The 18,813-nt window shown below is 43.4% G+C and overlaps 1 protein-coding gene across 1 annotated transcript in view; it reads right to left on the reverse strand.

Moving 5' to 3' along the window:
• baz2ba (bromodomain adjacent to zinc finger domain, 2Ba) overlaps positions 1-18,813 on the reverse strand; it is a 103,017-nt gene that overhangs the window by 69,338 nt on the left and 14,866 nt on the right. Inside the window, exon 2 of the mRNA XM_035408995.1 lies at positions 14,483-14,526. The gene's annotated coding sequence lies outside the window, so the exon portion shown is untranslated. The remainder of the gene's footprint in view (positions 1-14,482; positions 14,527-18,813) is intronic.

Raw genomic sequence — 18,813 nt, forward strand, 5'->3', positions numbered from 1 at the left:
CTCAGCTTTGTTCCTACAAATTAACTTGGCAGAAAACATTATGTCTTGAGGGTGTACTATCACTGCAGTAAATGGTGTAACTGCCAGTTTTACTTACAGGTTCCATCCACTTCATTATTAAATAAATGCATTTTATTAATACTATATGCTCAAAAAAATAAAGGCACCACTTGGAAAGGACGATATTGTACAACATCATTGCAAAAATGTTGCACAAATTGAGTCTTTTGACATTCCTCAATTCACAACCTTGTTATTTAAACTCATTTCTGTGTTCATGTTTTATTGACTGCACTGTCACAGTGAGGATTGTGAAGCTGGAGACAGGCAGATTCTGCAGGCAGAGGGAAAGTTCACTTGCTCTTTAAAAAAAAGGCTCCCATGTCCAACACCACCATTTTAAACAGTTTTATGGTTCGTTTGACTGAACCTGAAACAAGTTGATTCTGTTTTGATTGAACTGCATGTGCACTTAAGCTAAGCTAAGCAATCACAGCACTGCAACGGAGATGCAATATTAATTAATACAAAGTCCGGGTCAATTCAACACACACTGGAATTCGGGACTGCATCGTCATGGATTTTAATGAGATTTGGCATACTTATTTGGTCTTATAAGAAACCCCTGGATCCGAAATGGCACTCGTCTCAAATCATTATTAAGGGACATATAGAGTAGGCTATCAAAGTTTCATATCTACAGGGCCTTCGGAAAGTATTCAGACCCCTTCACTTTTTCAACATTTTCTTACATTACAGCCTTATTATAAAATGGATTAAATTCATTTTTATTCTCATCAATCTGCATACAATACCCCATAATGACAAAGCAAAAACAGGTTTTTTAGAAATTTTTCGATTAACAGGCATAGTCAGGCGCAAGCAAAATTACAAAGCATTACCTTCGCAGTGGGCCCTTCTTGATGCAATGACGTTAAAAAACAGTGCCTATTGTTATGTTCCTCCAAACAAAAACAAAGAATTGCAAGGAACTAACAAAAAAATGGGCACTCAACAAAAACAAAATAGAACAAACAAAAGAAAAGGGTTGTGAAAGGTGCTCTGAAGTAACACGTGAGGATTTGCAATGCAGATAAGACGACAGAAAACCAAAACACAAGAAGACCATCAAAACTTAACTTAACGTAACTCGGGAAATTTCACATGTAAGAAAAAGAGGGTCAGCATCAAGGCTCCAAATGAAGCCCAAATCCAGCCAGTCTTAAATACAAACTGAGCCAAAGCAAACCAAAGATGCATTAGCCACTCAGGGAGAGCTGGAACCGTCATCCAGTCAGAGGGCAAACAAATAGTCCAACCAAAACTAAAAACACCAAAAACATATAAAATAACTTAGAAATAAATAAATAAGAAATAAAAGTCATTATACTCTCAATTTGCTCTCCTTCGGAGCCTTTGATGCAAGGATTGTGTCTCTGCCCGACATTGTATATGTCAGTCCAGTTGAAATGACTGGTTCAGCCACCACTAGCACATGTTCGTGGTCCATCACAAGTGCATCAGGGCAGTATGAAATGTGTAAGATGGAGATGGTCCATGAGGATGCAGGAAGTTCAATCTCAATTCTTCAGTGCTTAGCATTCTCTCATCAGCACAGCCAAGCCACCAATTATTATCATATGTAACCAAAATGTAACCTCTGCAAACTCAAGTGATTCCTGTAGTGAGCATGTGTCAAGAAGGGCCTATCAAGAAGGTAGTGCATTGTAATTTTGTAGGCGCCTATGTGAGGTTGTCTGGCGGCAGTTGGAGCAGTGAAGATTGGCAAGAACTTCAGTTCACCCAGGTTTATTTACATGATTTTTATTATGGACTTGCTTTTGTGTTTTGGATTGTCCTGCCGCATAACCCACTTACACTTCAGCTTCAGCTCATGGACAGATAACCAGACATTCTCCTTAACAATTGTCTGGTACAGAGCTAAATTCATGACTCCTTCAGTAATGGCAAGTTGTCCAGGTCCCGAGGCAGGAAATCATCCCAATACCACCACACTACCACCATGTTTGACTGTTGGTATGATGTTCACCAGTCCATAGAACATCACCCCAAATGGCTTGGGGATCATCCAGATGCTTTGTTGCAAATGTGAGATGAGCATTGATGTTTCTCTTGGATAGCACTGGTTTCCGACTTGCTACTCTTCCATGAATCCCATTTTTGCCCAGTCTCTTTCTTACTGAGGAGCCATAAACACTAACTGAGGCGAAAGAGACCTGCAGTTCATTGGATGTTCTGGAATCTTTAGTGACTGGATTAGTTGTCTCTGCGCCCTACTGGGAAGATTCTCAACTGCTCCAAGTATTCTCCACTTGGAGATAATGGCTCTTGCTGTGATTTGGAAGTCCCAGAGTCTTAGAAATGGCTTGGTATCCCTTTCAGAGACAACTTTTTTTCCTCACCTCTTCTGGAATTTCCTTTGATCGTGGCATAGTGTGCTTGTAGAAACTTCGCGGTGACTACATCACTCTGAGTGTAAGGTTCAATATAAGTGAGGTTTAGATGCAACAGGACTGGCTGCAATCAAGTCTAGCTGTGCTCAATCAACAGAATTTAATTGTCAATTAAATTAGGTTAATTAGTTGATTGAGTAACTAAGGGGGAGATTACTTTTCCACATGTGTGATATGAGTGTTTGATAGCTTTTTTAATTTAAGAATATCAAACATTAATAAAACAAAAATGTGTTTTGCGTTTACTCAGGTTCCCTTTGTCTAATATTACATTTTGTCTAAAGATCTGAAACCATTCAGTGTGATAAATATGCAATAACAGAGGAAATCAGGAAGGGACAAAATACTTTTTCATGGCACTGTACATTTATATTATCCCGTTCATGTTATTCCTTTACTTATGCTAATTTGCACACATTTAAAAGTACACAAGCTTTATATTCAAAAATATATTTAGCCATGTGCATACGTCAGAAAGCAAATGTCCATAGGCACAGTTTAATCCCTGATAGCCACACTGTGTTCTAGCAGCACTGATCATTAACTTCTGTTCAACAACAATGGAAGGAATTAGTGAAGCCATGCCACTTCAGATAAGTAATGATATTTCAGCAATGACTCAAAAACCCAATACTAAATTTCCTGGAGGTGTTCAAGTCGCAGATCAACTTTCAAGATTATAATCACTCACGTCATAAATCTGTTACCTTTCATTTTGGAGTGAGCTAGGAAGTTCCTTTAAAATGGTAAATAATAACCATTTCTCTATGACCTATAGTAATGTGGATATGGCAGGTCAAATTCCATGGGATTTCTTATTAATAAACATGTAAAATCTCATTAAAATCCATGACGATCTAGTACAAAAGTGTGTCGAATTTACCCGGACTTACCCAAATCATCAATCACTGAGCATATGAGAAAATGAACTGTTGTACATTCTAGTGGCTCAGAAATGAATTAAATACTTCACTTATTTTCAATTTATTCCAATAGCAGATACAAGAGTTGACATATATCAACAAGCATATATCAACAAAGCTGCTAACAATCCACACTTTCAGTGATTATATTCTTTTCAAAGGATGATTAAGTACTGTCGTATTAAAAATAACCATAATGAGTATCGATATAATCATCATATTTCTTCAAAGGCATTCACTATTATGATTAAACAGAAACTTTTGAATTCATCTCAGGTGTGTCTAAACTACAACTGCGCTCATTTGAATTGCTTAAGACGAGGATGACTGGAGTCCACGTACATATTAGCTGTTCATCCAGTAACAGGCTAATATTATAATGTCCAACCAATCTGCACCCCAGTACATTTAAAACAACTCTCCATTCTAAATTAACTTAGTATTTTTCTGTGTGAAAGAAACAAGCTTCTAAAGGGGTAGTGATTCTCACCTAATGTGCCGCAAACAATCTCGCCTATTTCCAAAGATTTTTGGCTTAAACTCTACAGAATGTGTCTCTCAATAATCTATAAACAGACTTAATTTAATACGGGGCCATGTGTAGCAGCCATAACTTTATTTCTGCATGCGTGTGTGTAAGTGTGTGCATTGGTGCACAAGACTACATGCGAGTGCGCGTGTAAGAGAGAATGTGAGAGGGACTTGTAATGAGAGGCTGCGTCGTTCAGAATACTCTCTCTCAGGTCCATGGCCCAGGTGCTCCTACTGTTACCACTTTCTCATCAAGGGCGAAAGATGGTGTTTCATAAAGATCGCATTTCCACATTTACCCGCTCGGAGCCACCAAGGCCCCTCCGCTTCTTTTCCAGGCCCTTTAACCTTGAGCTGAGGCTGTAACCGGGCAAAACCAACAGGAGAATCCCTGCCCCCTCGCCGGCAACGAAAGGCTACGGTCCGCATCGCCACGCCGCGCCGGTCAACGCCAGGCACGCCACCTCCGCGGCTTGTTCCGCCACCCCAAACCCAGATCGTTCCGAGGTACCGGAACAGAGGGCTGGACTCTACCGGGCACGTTCTGAGGTGAACGAGTAAGGTTCCACCGCGTCGTCTTCTTCAGGCTGAACTGCCGTCGCTAAAGACGTGAGCGTTCCTTTTAGCGGCCGTAAAATGTAGGAAGCCAAGCAGCTCAAGAGCGCTGTGCAAGTGCACTAACTGGTCCGAAACGGTCGTGAGGGAAAGGTCACCGTGACAGAACGCAACCGGTAAGGCCGGATCGGTCGGTTCAGAATCCACTCGGTGCTGGTAACGCGCAGAGCGCAAACGGCTCCGTTTCCTCGGAAGCACCCTTCCAAACACTCGCCGAGCCTTGAGCAGGCCTCGTCTCCCGTTCTCCTGTTTCCATGTTCAACATTCGGAGCTATTTTAAGAACACACAAAGCGCACAAAAGCAACAACTCAGCTGACAGTTGACTGAATTTTTTTTTTTTTGGAGCAATGTAAAGTGAGCTTTAATGGAATTGCTCTAACGTGAGATTTTTCTTTTCAATTTTCTTTAGCGAAAGAAACACAACATTTACGTAGCCAGAAGCACAGCACGCTCCTCTACTGCGCACACCTAAAAGTCAGCTTTTCCACTCTGTCGGCCAAACAGAAATACAGGAGACTCAGCATCTGTAGGAAGAAGGGAGTGTTTTTCACTGCAGACAGCTAGTAGATGATGGGTACTTGCTACATTCTTGGGAGAAACAAACATACAGTAATCCAAGGAAACCTGCCCAACCATAGTCTTTGGTAGCATTAAACTGTGCAGCTCCACCCACCCCCCAACAATCTCATTAGTCTGTTAATGATACTGAATATGGAAAGGACGGGTTGAACTCAAGTCAAGAATACACTACCTTAAAAACTAGCATGGGGGACAGACATTTTATACCATGATGACTGCCTGAGAGACAGAAGGGAAACAGGCCGCAATTTTTTCTCCTTCTCGGCTGCCAGTATTTACATTTACACCTTGGGCATTTAGCAGATGCTCTTAGGTAGAGTGACTTACACAGCTCGCAGTTTTTTCACGTGCAGTCCATTTATACAGCTGCACATTTTACTGGAGAAATTTAGACTAAGCACCTTGGTTCAAGGGTACAACAGCAGTGCGCCACCTGGGAGTCGAACCTACACCCTCGGAGTCGCGGGCCCTGTTCCTTAAACCGGTGCGTCGCACTGCCGCCCGTTACCGTCACAGGAACCGGTCGCGTAGTCAAACGTTCCAGCTCCAGGGTGAAAACGTCTGGCGAGTCCGACCGTCCCACCCACCGCAGCGTGGAAGTGCGCGTAGCCCCCCGCGGAGACCCATCCCCCCCCCCCCCCCCCATCCTCCCCGCCGCACTCACCCGACACACGAAGGGTAAACACTCAGCAAAATCGTCTGAGAACATACAGGAACGCGCGCGGCCGTGGCTTAAGTAAACACTCGTAATCTTTCCCTGGAAAAAAAAGCCCATGGACTCCAGCCACCTGAGCACAGTTTTACCCAGAGGGTAACTAAAAAACATTTTTTTCATTTTCTCTAAACTGCACTACATCTGAACTGAGCGCTATTTTTAAAAAAAATAATAATAATTAAAAGCAAGCGAGGAGCTGGAGAGGAAAGGGGCCCTTTTTTCCGAAGGATGCGGCGCCCAAACCCGCGCGTTTTCCCTTGAACGTACGAGCCGTGTGAATACAGTATTCATTTTGCTGCAGGAGAGCAGTCGTTGCATAACAATGAGATTCGCTAATGAAATCAACCGCCAACCTGCAATACATACATATTAAACCAGGACCCCGGTGTCATTTTCTTTTTGCATCGTTTGTTCTTTCCGTCGGTTTTTTTTCCTCCCTGACCCTTCAATATTTTCTTGTACCTTGAATTTTATTGCTTTAAGCCAATTATTAGCATGCGCTGCTATTTCATTCCGAGCATGTGCACGTCGCCTTGTGTCAAGAGACGTGTAAAGTACGCCATTTAGTGATGTTTGGAGTGTGTTCGCGCACACCGCCGCAGACACACTGCTAATCTAAATGACCGGAATAGGAAGGTTTCGCATCAAATATCATTTTAAATGAACACTCTCTTAATCTACGTTTAACTGGCACTCCCAGATTAAATGTTTACTTTTTGGATAAATGGCCATTTACCGCATCTGTAACATTGTGTCACAATCTACCACAAATCTTATTTTATTAAATTGATTTATCCGAATTGCTATAAGTAGCCAGATGGAAACGGGGAAATAAATCACAAAAGTCACTTTTTATTCAATTCTTTGTAAGCGATGGGTGATTTTGTAAAAATCTAATTTCTATCTTCTGGGGAAGGCTGGTATGTGTTCAACCTGAGATTGAAGGTACTCTGCAGAGTCACATGGGCCCTATCTGAGTAAGACGTTGATCGCCTTAGGTAGCAACATTTAGCTCTGGGACATAAATTGCTGTCATATTTGATTATGAAAATATGTAAAGCATTTTTACAAAACATCCTCATTTTCTGCGCCGTGCACACCCAGCAATTTATTTACATAGTCGGACGTCAATTGAACAAGTCCAAGTGATTTCACGAAACTAAAACCTTAAGCTTGATGATCAAGAAGCAGGGTTGTGAATCCTCAATACATTCTGAGATCAAATAAAATGCTGATTTATGGAGCACAAGGGGAAACAGAAGCAGGCAACAAACAAGCTCAAAGAAAGGGCTATTCAAATAGTCTTTCAGCAAGCTAATAGAGCTACACCTACAAAAACGCTTTTTCAGCAAGCTATAAGAGGTACACCTACAAAAACATTCCTTCAGCAAGCTAACAGAGGTACGCCTACAAAAATGTTCTTTAGCAAGCTAACAGAGGTACACCTACAAAAATGTTCTTTCAGCAAGCTAACAGAGGTACACCTACAAAAATGTTCTTTCAGCAAGCTAACAGAGGTACACCTACAAGAACAGTCATCTCAATAACAGTCACAACAACCTTTATATTACAAGGATCCTATTTTCCATCAAAAATGCTCTTTTCTGTGCATCTCTCTCAGTCGGCAGAGATACAAAGAATTTCTAAATGTGTCCAAAATGTGATTACTCGGGAACACTAAATACCCTGATGCAGCTCAGAGTGTACCCGCTAAGCGGTCTCTTCCGAAGACAGGCGGAGAAAGCGACCCTTCAGATACATGTCAAAGCCCCCGGTGCCTGTTCCCTGCAAACACGTTTATCTCCCCCCCCGCCCAGCCCACACCCCCCCATGTCCCCCCAAAGCGGGCATTCTGAGCCGTCTCCTCGTCCCCTGTAAACAAAGGGAGCGGGATAATTGATCAAGTGCGAGGGAACCCTCAGCGCGCGGAGGGAAGGTCGTCGCCCGCGAGCCGGGGCTGATAGCGAGAGAGCGCCTCCGACAGCCCCGAGCTGCCATTTTTCTTCCTTGACAAAGACTCCATCTGCCACCGAGCCATTTGCAGCCTCCGAGTCGGAATATCAATGATTTCCGACCATTCTGCAGAGCGTGCGCTCACCTTGGTGTCACCTCTGCGCGTGTCTGAGAGCTGACGGCACAGATATTCTCTCTGCGGGCGCTACAGGCTGCCAGCGCGGCGCGGCGCGGCCCCATTCAGCTAAGTGCATTTCTGCTGCTCCTGGAAGGCAGTCTCTTTTATCAGCACTGATATGATGGGAACCATTTTAGGGCTCCGCTCGTTTTTAGTCTCCCTGAGTCTCAGGCTGTCTCGAGTAAAACTCCTAAAACTCAAAAGAGAAACAACATGGCAGAGGTGTATTTGAATAAAAAAGGTTATTGTTATAATTATTATTATTCATTATTATAATTATTATTTTGTTTATTATTATTGCAATGAGGAGGCCTATTTTTACTTGTAATTATCGCAGTTGGCTAACTACACACGGTTTGGTTTTTCTGTCAGGTGGAAAATGCCTGATGCACGTTCAGTACCACACAGAGACTGTGGCTTTGGAAACTCCCGCCCCCCAACCCCCCCCCCGCCCCCCGCCACCACCCCCGCCCACCCCCGGCCTGCGCGAAATTCTCCCGGGTGACTGCGAGAGGAAGCAAGCAGCTGGCCTTAACAGCCAAATGATACTAAAGAAAATTCAATTTACCCCCCAGCCATCTGCACGCTGAAAGCACACTCGCAGGCCACCGCGGAGCTAGCGTACGCGGCCAGCGCTGCCTCACACCGAGCCTCCTCTCCAGCCTCAGACCCGTCTGTCACGCCGCTATTAGGCACAGAGCATCCATCGCGGACGCTGCTCTTCCAGCACTAAAAATAACATTTAGTCTGTTTTTTTTTTTTTTTTTTTTTTTTTAAATCTAGGTCTACATGTAGTCAACCTCATTTATCACAGGTTTTTTTTTTTAATCCCAATTTTTTTGATTCCTACAATAAATATCTTTTAGTTATGGTTCCTATAAAAATATCCACATTTACTCAGGTCAAAGAGAATCTGTTACTCGCTGATAGGGTCCCTCAGGCAAAATTTTTCAAGCATGGCAGCCTTTCATTTGAATTCATTTTGAGATTTTTTTTTTTTTTTTTTGATTTGGTTGATTTCTTTGTGTTCTCTTACTCCCCATTGGTGGGCAGGGCGCTCTTAAGTTGGGTTTGGTGGGGGGGGGGGGGAGGTCTGTCTTTGTGTCCATATAAACATGTGAAAATCAATACCAAAAGTAATTTCACAAAAATAATTCGGAGATTTAACCACTGTTTCCTTTTGCCGTTACATCTCAGCTGAGCTTTTAGCGGGCGTCTGCATCTCGCGCCTACCCCATTATAAAAACGCACCGGCGTAATGAGCAGAAGGGATTCCGGGGTACAGGGCTCCCCAGATGCCTCTAATGGCTTCTCCGAGCGTCGGCCGCCCCGCTCGTTTTCTGCGGCCGCGAAGCCCCGCGCGCGTTTCTAGATGGACTCGCGGAGAGGCCGCGGGGGACCGGGTGCACTCCGCCGACCGTCTCTCCCCCCTGGTGAGGTCACATTTCAGACGGTCGGCTCGCCCGTAGCTCTTCAGTGGCGATTATGCGCCTTTCCCCGTCTCTGTCCACGGACAGGAAGTGAGGTGGCGGTCCGGCCGATACGGGCGAAGGGTGCTGGAGGAAATACGGCTGACGAGGGGGAGGTTTAATGGTGGGATTCACTTCCTCCCCGCTCCTTCCTGAGCGACCGACCTCTGACCCCCGTCCCTTAACAGCACTGCAAAAACGAGCCTCGTATCCCGGTTCAGAACCTAATCTCCGGTCTTTAAAAACACACGGGCCCAGTGTCTCTGAAAAGACTACTACCCATTACCACATCTCCAGGTTACTTTGGATGACCCACCATTGCTCGGCAAACAGCAGCATAACTGCCTCTACGGATTCATGGTACCGCAAAAAAAAAACTGTATCGTGCAGGAAGACAATGTTCGTGTCCGTGATGAGCGTTGTTTGTGTGTGAGTTGAAGCATGCTCCTTCGGTTGCGCGCTGGAAAGCACGACTGGAGCTTCATACCCAGCTGTTCAGCTGTATATGTGGTTCTGGACACCACAGTATAAAATGTCACCGTGAGACCTGTTTATTCTCAGGAACTCTGAAGTGAAGATGTGCAGATAAACAGTATTTACGAATCTCCCGTATTCCGCTGGACTGTGTTTGGACATCCTCTAATAGTAAGCGCAGCTGTCACATTTGTTTGATAGTGTGAGAAACCGTATAGCCGGATAGTGGTTTAAGAGAAGACAAGGTGGTTACCGCTGTTGAATACGTTTCTGCAGTCAGTCTATTTTTTAAAAGCCCACAGAGCCTAATATAGCCTAGTTAAAAAGGACACTGAGAAGCTAGTGCAGTCACACATTAGGACTTATCAGCACATTTTGTTTAACACAAAACAAACGGTGGGACTAAAATGAAATCTGCTAAATTAACTAGCTAATTGGTTTTGTGGTAGCTTTGGCTAAGCTTCACAATTTTCTCTGAAAACAGCATTTGAAAGTGATTTACGCCTCAATTGCATAAAACACTGACCAGGCTTTTTCCGCCGTGTCCGAACGCAGACGGGAGGGACTGGAACGTCTCAGTTCCGCTCCGGGTCTGCGCCGCCCCCCGTAACCTGTCGGAAAAAACACTTGGCCTGTGTAGTTTCTGAGCGTCGGGAAGCGTGCGTGAGAAGGGCGCTAAACCCTTCCGTTTTAATGCGGGGGGAGCCTCCCTTTTAACCCCCTCCGCACGCGCGCGCCGCCGCGCTTCGCCTCTAAGCAGATAGCGGGCTTAGAGTGAGCCGCGACGCCCGGCCTGTTCCCTGACAGCCTGCAGGAGCGTGGCGCTGCCGGGCTGACGCAATACAATCTGAAGCTCTCGTGCATCTCTCCCCGGCCTCCTGCTGCTCGTGACCTTCACAATGCGCTCTCCGCCTTCTCTCTCCTCCCTCCCTCCCTCCCTGCCTCCCTCCCTACCTACCTCACTCCCTCCCTCCCTCTCTCCTTTTCTCCATCTCCCTCCCTCTGCCCCGAGTGTCGTTTAAAAGCGTCGCATTCCGAAAGATATAATATCAGTAAATCTGCAGGCGTGATGGCCGCACTCTGCCTCGCCAATTAACCGCATTCAGCATCTTAAGTACGGCCACGTTCGGCGCGTGTTAAGCACAATGCAGCCATTCAGCAGCCTGACCGATACTTACGCGCCCTCTCTCAGCCAGGCTCTGGAGCAGAAACAGGTAATGGAGTATAAAAGCTACGCTAGCGCGGTAGCGGTTTTGACCTTGTAATGCCGGTTTAGCGCTTCTGCACAGACGCGGCGGCATCGCGAAGCAATCAGACGGCTCGGGCCCTAACGATGATCCCCGCACCGTGAATGATTTGCCGCATTTATTTTTCGACGGCAGGTAATATTCCGCGGCGCGAAACAACAATTTCGCCCAAAACTCCGCAGCCCTTCTCCGGAATAACAAGCTGCCGCCCACAAGCGTGGCATTTTAATTTGTTTATCAGCGAGGATTCTTTCCTCGGGCGCGGATGGGGATGGGGGGGCGGTGGGGGCTTTCCCTCCCCTGCTCCGAGCCGAGACCTCGATTTACTACCGCGCCATGCCGCCTCGGCCACGCCACGCCCCCCCCCCCCCCTCCCCGTTCAGCGCCGGGCACGGGACGCGCCGGTCGAAGACGCGCCGCCGGGCGACATTAATATTTTAAGAAAGAGAAATGGAAAAGTAACGCGGGGGACCGAGGAGCGGAACCCTCTCGGTGAGAGGCATCAGTCAGTCAGTGGGACGGAGAGCGAGCGGCGCGGGTTTCGCGGGTGCGACGGCGCTCGTGGGCAAACCGAGGGTTACTGATGACTGACGGACTAAATCCCTGAGGGGATCCGCTGGAGGGCCGGAGGGACTGGGCGCGGAGCCTGCGCTGGATCAGAGAGGATAAGGCTCCTCTCCCTACTCATTTCTAACAAGCCTTTCACCAGCAACAAGCCATTTCCACAGATGCTTTCAGCAGAAATGTGTGTGTACAATATAAACATGGAATATTAACAAATAATAGGCCTACATATACACACACACGCACACGCACACACGCACACACACACACACGCAGAGAGCATTCCCTCTGAGGCCAATCAACAGAGATGTTCCCACTAAGGGTGCCGTTACCTAATCTTTCAACAGGGTCAGCACTATAAAGCTAGAAGCTGTGCATTTCTTCCAATCTGGTATCACAGTCACACAGGTCAAAAGAAAATGTTATGATGTGTCTGGAATTGAGATCGTTTTAAAAAGAGTAATATTTTCAGAGCAAAACTGTCTTCTATAAGAAACCAACACTTCAGTTGTTTTTTTACATGAAATTCTAGTTGTCGTCCGAGCTTTTCTAGCATGTGCTTTAGCGGGGGATGAATCAAAACAGGTTTTAAAGCTCATTTTTACATCCTTTTATCATAATACTGTATTACTGTTCATATATTTCACTGAACTGCACTCTTAGTAAATGTACAAACCTCTCTGGAGCTGCTGACCTCTGAAAAAGGCTCTCGAGGTTGAAACAGGTTTATTACGCAGTATTTATTTCCTTTAGAAGTGCTTGTATTTCCTTTGAAGACCTTAGTGATGAATGCTAATGAACTCCAGCTAGACCTTCCCAGCATCCCTCGGGCAGAAACATTAAGATTATCTCCTGCTATTGGTGACATCCTACCCAACCCCAGATGCCTCATAACCTCCCACTCCAAAAAAAATAAAAATAAAAAATCTGAAAAAAACCCACGCACACACACACAAGAAAAAAAATCTCTCAATCTTGAACTGCCACGGTGACATGTTTTTTTTTTTATCCCCATGATTTATAAACAGAAGTGTCATTTTGCTCTGAATAATCACATTTGCTCAATAACCTTTTCGCAAATGCCATCAGGAAGTTAAGCCGCTCTCTATTTTGCCTTATCCACTTGTCGTGCGGAATAAATGGGCGTAATCGCAGCGTAATTGTTTGGACGTCGTCCAGGTCTCCCCGTTTCCTTTGTACCAGTTCAGAAGTGATGGATAGAAACACTACTATTACTCAGGTAGATTTTTCACATGAGCAGTCTGCCACTTAAAAGGCAATGGCTTCTTTCCCGCCAAACTGGAAGACATTTTTGAACCTTCCCACATTGCCTGAGAATCCGTTTCAAACACATTTTACCGTGATCGCTACTGACGGCGCTGAGAGCAGCGGAGCCTCCTGCATCGGCGGATGCATGACGTGGGCCTACCAGGTACAACGTTCACAACGCATCTAACGCTACATATAGCTATATCTACTGCAAAAAAAGCAGAAGTATCTGACCAAACTATCCTCAATCTGTTTTGCTCATAACAAAGACATAACAAACGATTGTGTTAACAAATTTCATAAGCATTGTAAACTTTATTTATTATTTTCTGTTGGTTTTTCGTTGATTTCAGCTAGCCAACACAAGCACCGTCGTGTTGTACACCAAAAAAAAAAACTCACGCAGGTTTAAATTAATTACTCAAACTTAAGGACCGCTCCCCTCACAGTGAAGAGAAAGCCTGAAAGCAATAAGGCTTGTGCGCGCACGCGTGTGTGCGTGCATCGCGGCGTTAGAATTTCTGAGGAGTACCTCAGTATCGGAGCGCGTTTTGCATGCTGTCACGGAAAAGCAAGGTTCGTGTTGCCGAGATGCTGGCCGCTGACGCGACTCTGGCTGCTAACGAGGCTCCTGGATTTGCATGGCGCTCGTATGAAGAGCTCATACGAAGCCGACGCTGAGTAAACACGCATCCTACACACTTGCGAGTGACTGTAAGCTGTTATGACAACCGCTCTTTAAGCCATGTGGTAATAATTGAAACTGGAGGAAAAACTTAAGACAAGACGCTCGCAGGGCTGGAACCAATATTTCCAGTTTCCTGGTGTTGTAAGGGGGCACTATAATTTACATTTGAAGAGTCACCCATGCAAAAACTGCGGAGAACTGAATGGATGTCAAAAGTCTCACTATTACATCCATAAGGAAAGGAAAGATGCTCGGACTCCACCAGCTACTCCAGTTAATTTCATGTTCATTTCTAAACACCAGGGTGAAAAATGGAACATTCAACTGCTTCGTTTGATATATGAAGACAATGTATGTAACTCTGACTTGAAACTTTCATTTAACCCTTTGTAGAGCAGGTTTTTTTCTTTTTTTTTTCAAAATTTGAAGTCAGTCTTCTAGAACTCCATTCCTGCCAATTAACAGTAATGATTGTTACATCAGCATTGAAATGTTCCATGAAGAACAATCTAATCAGATATTTGTGATTTTACACCTTAAAGTGTTAAGGGACACACATGGCAAAATCACAGTCTAATAAACCGACAACTGAAAAAATGTTTTGCATTTAACTAAAAACAAACTCAATTTGAATGAGTTCTTTTTGCATTCATCTGCAGGTTAACATCCAAAGTAATGTTCTCTCCTAAAATGTCCTGTTAACAATCGCAAATGTTAAGACTTTAAAAAGATTTAAACAGCGGCAAACTGTGCACAGCAGCAGTAGGTGATTAAAATTCAGTCAATGTGACCAAACACTTACTGTTTGAGAGTGTCTTCAGTTCTGTGACATCACTGCCCTGCAAACTAAAACAGAAGGCAACAGTCAGCTTAATTGCTTTATTTTATTGATTTATTTATTCACCACAATTCCTCCCTGAAAGCACCATAAAAATAAAATAAAAATGCTAATACAGAGCAGTGCGGCCCCTGAGGGGGATAGCCAATCCGTGGCTATCAAAGGATGACAGCAATATGGCCAGGCAGATCAAACAGGACACAAAGTGGGTTTTTAGAACATCACATCTGTACAGCCTCCCCTATTTCTTTTTAAAACAGGGCAAATTCTCTTTTGCAAACAATTTATTAAAATCAGATTTTCATCATTTAATTTTTTTGCCCATGTTTATTAGTCATTTACCACATAGGCCTAAACCAAATTACAATCAATTGTAAAACAATGGTTGAACACTACCATAAAGACACAGTTTTCACAATAAATCATTAATCAAACAATCTAGATTCCAAGAGCTATTGGAATAACATCAAATGACAGTTTGTGAATCGATATGGAGTTTAAAATCCAGTCATTTGCACAAGCCTTGCAGGCGTATCTATTTTTTAGAAAGGCAGAAGGCAGTCTCATTTAGTGTCAACATTCAATCACTCATCAACATTGTCTTGCCTTTCCTACTACACTCCGTATATTTCACACGTTCGTAGCGTGCGCAACATGGAAAATTCTGACCTACAATTTGTTTCAATTACTCATGATTCAGGAAAGGGCTGTCAGACCAGTGCAGTCTGCCCTGGCTCATCTTGTGCTGTATGAAAAGCTACTTATTCTCCAAGAATTGCAACCTGGAATCTTTTTTCAGCCAAAGAGGTACCCACCTGAGTTACAGAAAAAAGTGCCTATATGCTAATTCAATACCGGTTAGAAATTTTTTTTTTTTGTTTTTTTTCCAAACGTTAGGCTTGTATTCTGTAATCCCAGAAAAGTAGCAGCTGTACTGTAAATCGTCTAGCTAACTTTAGCAAGGTACGACAGCTAGTTGAAGTGGTCAGTTAGCCATTTCATAAACTCAAATGTAAGACTAGCAAACTAGCCAGTCTAATAAATGTTTAGTGTAATATTATTGACCAAAGAATGTGAATGCACATTAAAACTAGCATTTAAAAGATGCCAATTAAATAATGAAGTGAAATCCATAAGCTATTGCACAGGAACAGCACTTATTCACACTGTTAAAAGCATTGTAATTTGATTCATGTTGCAAGGCTTCAAAGTTCAAAAAATAAATTGGTTAAATTACCATTTTTAAATATACCAACTACCTGGCTAAGCTAAGCTATTGTTGTATTGACTAGAATCACTATTACTGTTGAAACCCACCTGCATTTTATTTATCACATAAGAACTATTAACATGTTTCGTTTGTTTGAAAATTAAGTGAACTTGGTCAAAGTGCAGAAATGGTCATGACGTGCATTTTGAAATTCAGATATCTGAAAGCAATTTCAACCTGCAACACAGTATATGTTTTGCATTTTTAAATCAAACTCCTGTCCCCAGTTTTCTTTTGTCCAACATCCAGCAATTCCACTGCCAAATTTTACCCCTTGGTAATTCTGGCCACGGTCGGCAATGACGCATTCAGAATTTTACCCAGACATGGCAATCCAAAACGAATTGGGTTCATGAGGAAACACACCTTTGCAAACCTGAGCACTGCAGTCGCTGCAGTGAGACAGTACCAGGCCATGATGCGGCATTTTATTTTGTGTCACACACAGACTCCTGTCACACTGGTTTGGAGTCAGAAGCTGTGAGACCCAATCTCTCAGCTTCTCCACGAATGTGAGATTTTTATCACCAGAAACAACAACACTTGCACAGGCGCACCAAACATTCTTGGCAATCCAGCAATTTTCTGTTATTTTCATTAAACATTTCCATCTGGGTTCATTCCATTTGGAAGGCAAGGTTAGCGAAGCCTGCATCAACAAAAGACTTAAACACATGTCATTTAAGGACTACAGCCTCATCGTATCACTCAAAATACCCACGTCCAGGAATGTATTGTCTACAGGACAACTGCAGCATTACTGAGAGTCGCGGAAACACGTAGCCTATTATGTGTACTCACATTAGGACTCCCAGAGATTACAATAACAAGGGCAATGATATATAGTAGTATCATAACAACGATTAGCTATCATTTAAACACTAATATTCCAAATTAGGCTGGGGCTGCCAGCGCGTTGTGGTGCCTGGATGAGCCCCGCAGTCTCGGATTGGTTCCGGACTGTGCAAAAATGAGTAGCTGTTGGACACCATGTGTTTCGGAGGAGAACCGCGAATGCCTCGGTTCTTCCAAATTCACAGGTTGGTTTGCGCGTGAAGCACGGTTGCAAATAGTTGGACATTCCAGATTGGGGTGGGACTTGGATATATACAGCCCTGCGATTGCCATGACTGATGCCTTGGCAAACACACCGCAGAAATTTTACTGTGCCGTATATGGCTTTATTTATACAAAATGTGGTCAACATAACCACTTAGCAGGTCAACGAGGTGGGATACTCAGATTTCAGACATTCTCTAAAAAGCCTGATTACAAAATGTTATGGATACTAATGACAATTGCATGACCTCACTCTTCTGGCCAGTAATCTGTACTCCAATTTAAATGACTAAAAAGTAGGGGTGATATGATATTTAATTTCAAATATTCTAAAATTATTATAGGAGAAATAGTCATGAATGAAATGGGATGCATGGGTATAACAAGCATGCCAGTTCCTCGCTGAGCACAGATATCCCTTTTGCACAGGAACAATTGAGCCAAGCACTGCCCCAGCATTGCTGATATGTGCATACCTCAGGGTTTGACAATAAGCATGGCCGGTGGCGCAGGGCCACCAAATGTAGCAATATGGGGATAGAATACTACCAGTTCTGTCAACCATAGGTTATCTCTACAGTAAATGCTGAAAAACCAGCATACATTTGCAGCCCCCACAGGGTCCAAAATCACTAGAGCCCCAAGCTGGCATGAAGTTGCAACTCTTCCAGTCTTCTAGTAATCTTATTCCTGAGTCAATGAAAAGCTGGCTTCAGGATGAGCTAGAAAACAAAAAGTCAAGACTGTAGCTAGTCCCACCTCTTTGCCTTTTGCTTTGCCTTTACCTCTCCAGTTGAGATGCCAGGGTCAAAACATTAAGTGTGCTCTGGGTTAAATCCTTATTTCTTAAGAGTCTTATTTAACATAGAAAAAATGTCACACACAATGACTAAACAAAAATAATAACTACTTCACTGGATGTATTGTTGAATGACAGAGCTGAATGACACGGTATATCGAAACATAGCAATTTATCTTTCATTTATGCATCTCCTACATTTTTTATGTGAATAAAAAACATTTTCAACTATTTATATTCGCAACTATGAGAACATATACAAAGAACACTCAAAACACACCCTGTCTGCTTTGGGTGTCATCCAGCAAAGATTATAAGGCTGCTCCTTCGCTGGAGTAGTGGTTGTCCATTTGTCCCCAGTGAAAACAGTAAAAAGAGACTTGTGAAAGGAAGATGACTTCATGAGAAGCTGCTTTTTCTTTTTCAGTTAGCTATATTTAAAAAATAGCATTGCACTTCATATGGATTGTTTAGCAAATACCACAACCTGTGGCGGTCTAGTTGTGTGATCGTACTGGCAACAAAGCTTATTGTTCTCCATTTGAAAGTGGTAATCTGATAAATAGCCTACATTATTTTCAAACAATTCATTGTTTTCAGTGCTTTTTTTAAATTATTATTATTATTATTATTATTATTATTATTATTATTATTATTATTATTAAGAGATTTTGAATTTTACCACTAAGAATTGTAACTGGGTCCATTACTTGGTGGCCCCAACGGTCAGTGATAAACAATGTCTGCCCTGTCTGTGACCTACCATTTCCATCATAATAGAACACAATGAACTGTCTCTTCTGCACCTCTTCACACTCACCTTCCTTGTTTAATTTTCACCTTTTTGGGTTAAACTCCACAATCTCCTTGTAGGATCATTTATTGTTGCATTAACCTCAAGAGAAAGCCTGGAGAGAAACAGTCTCGAGGACAGTCGGAAAACCCATGCGATGATGCTTGCAGAAGTCCGATTCAGATCAACCCCTGCCCATCTGATATGTTTACGCTTATAAAGGACAAGAAAGGAGATCACGGAACAGTAGCCTGCCCGGTCTCTTGCAGACTTGTCATGCCCATGTCATGGTCAGGCATTACTCTGGCTACGCTAATGCTTTTTGCAAAATGACTTCAAGCCAATTAATATCTCCTGAGGAGAGTCTCCATCTT

Source organism: Anguilla anguilla, chromosome 3 (assembly GCF_013347855.1).
Source record: "Anguilla anguilla isolate fAngAng1 chromosome 3, fAngAng1.pri, whole genome shotgun sequence".
In the NCBI taxonomy this organism is placed as follows: Eukaryota; Metazoa; Chordata; class Actinopteri; order Anguilliformes; family Anguillidae; genus Anguilla; species Anguilla anguilla.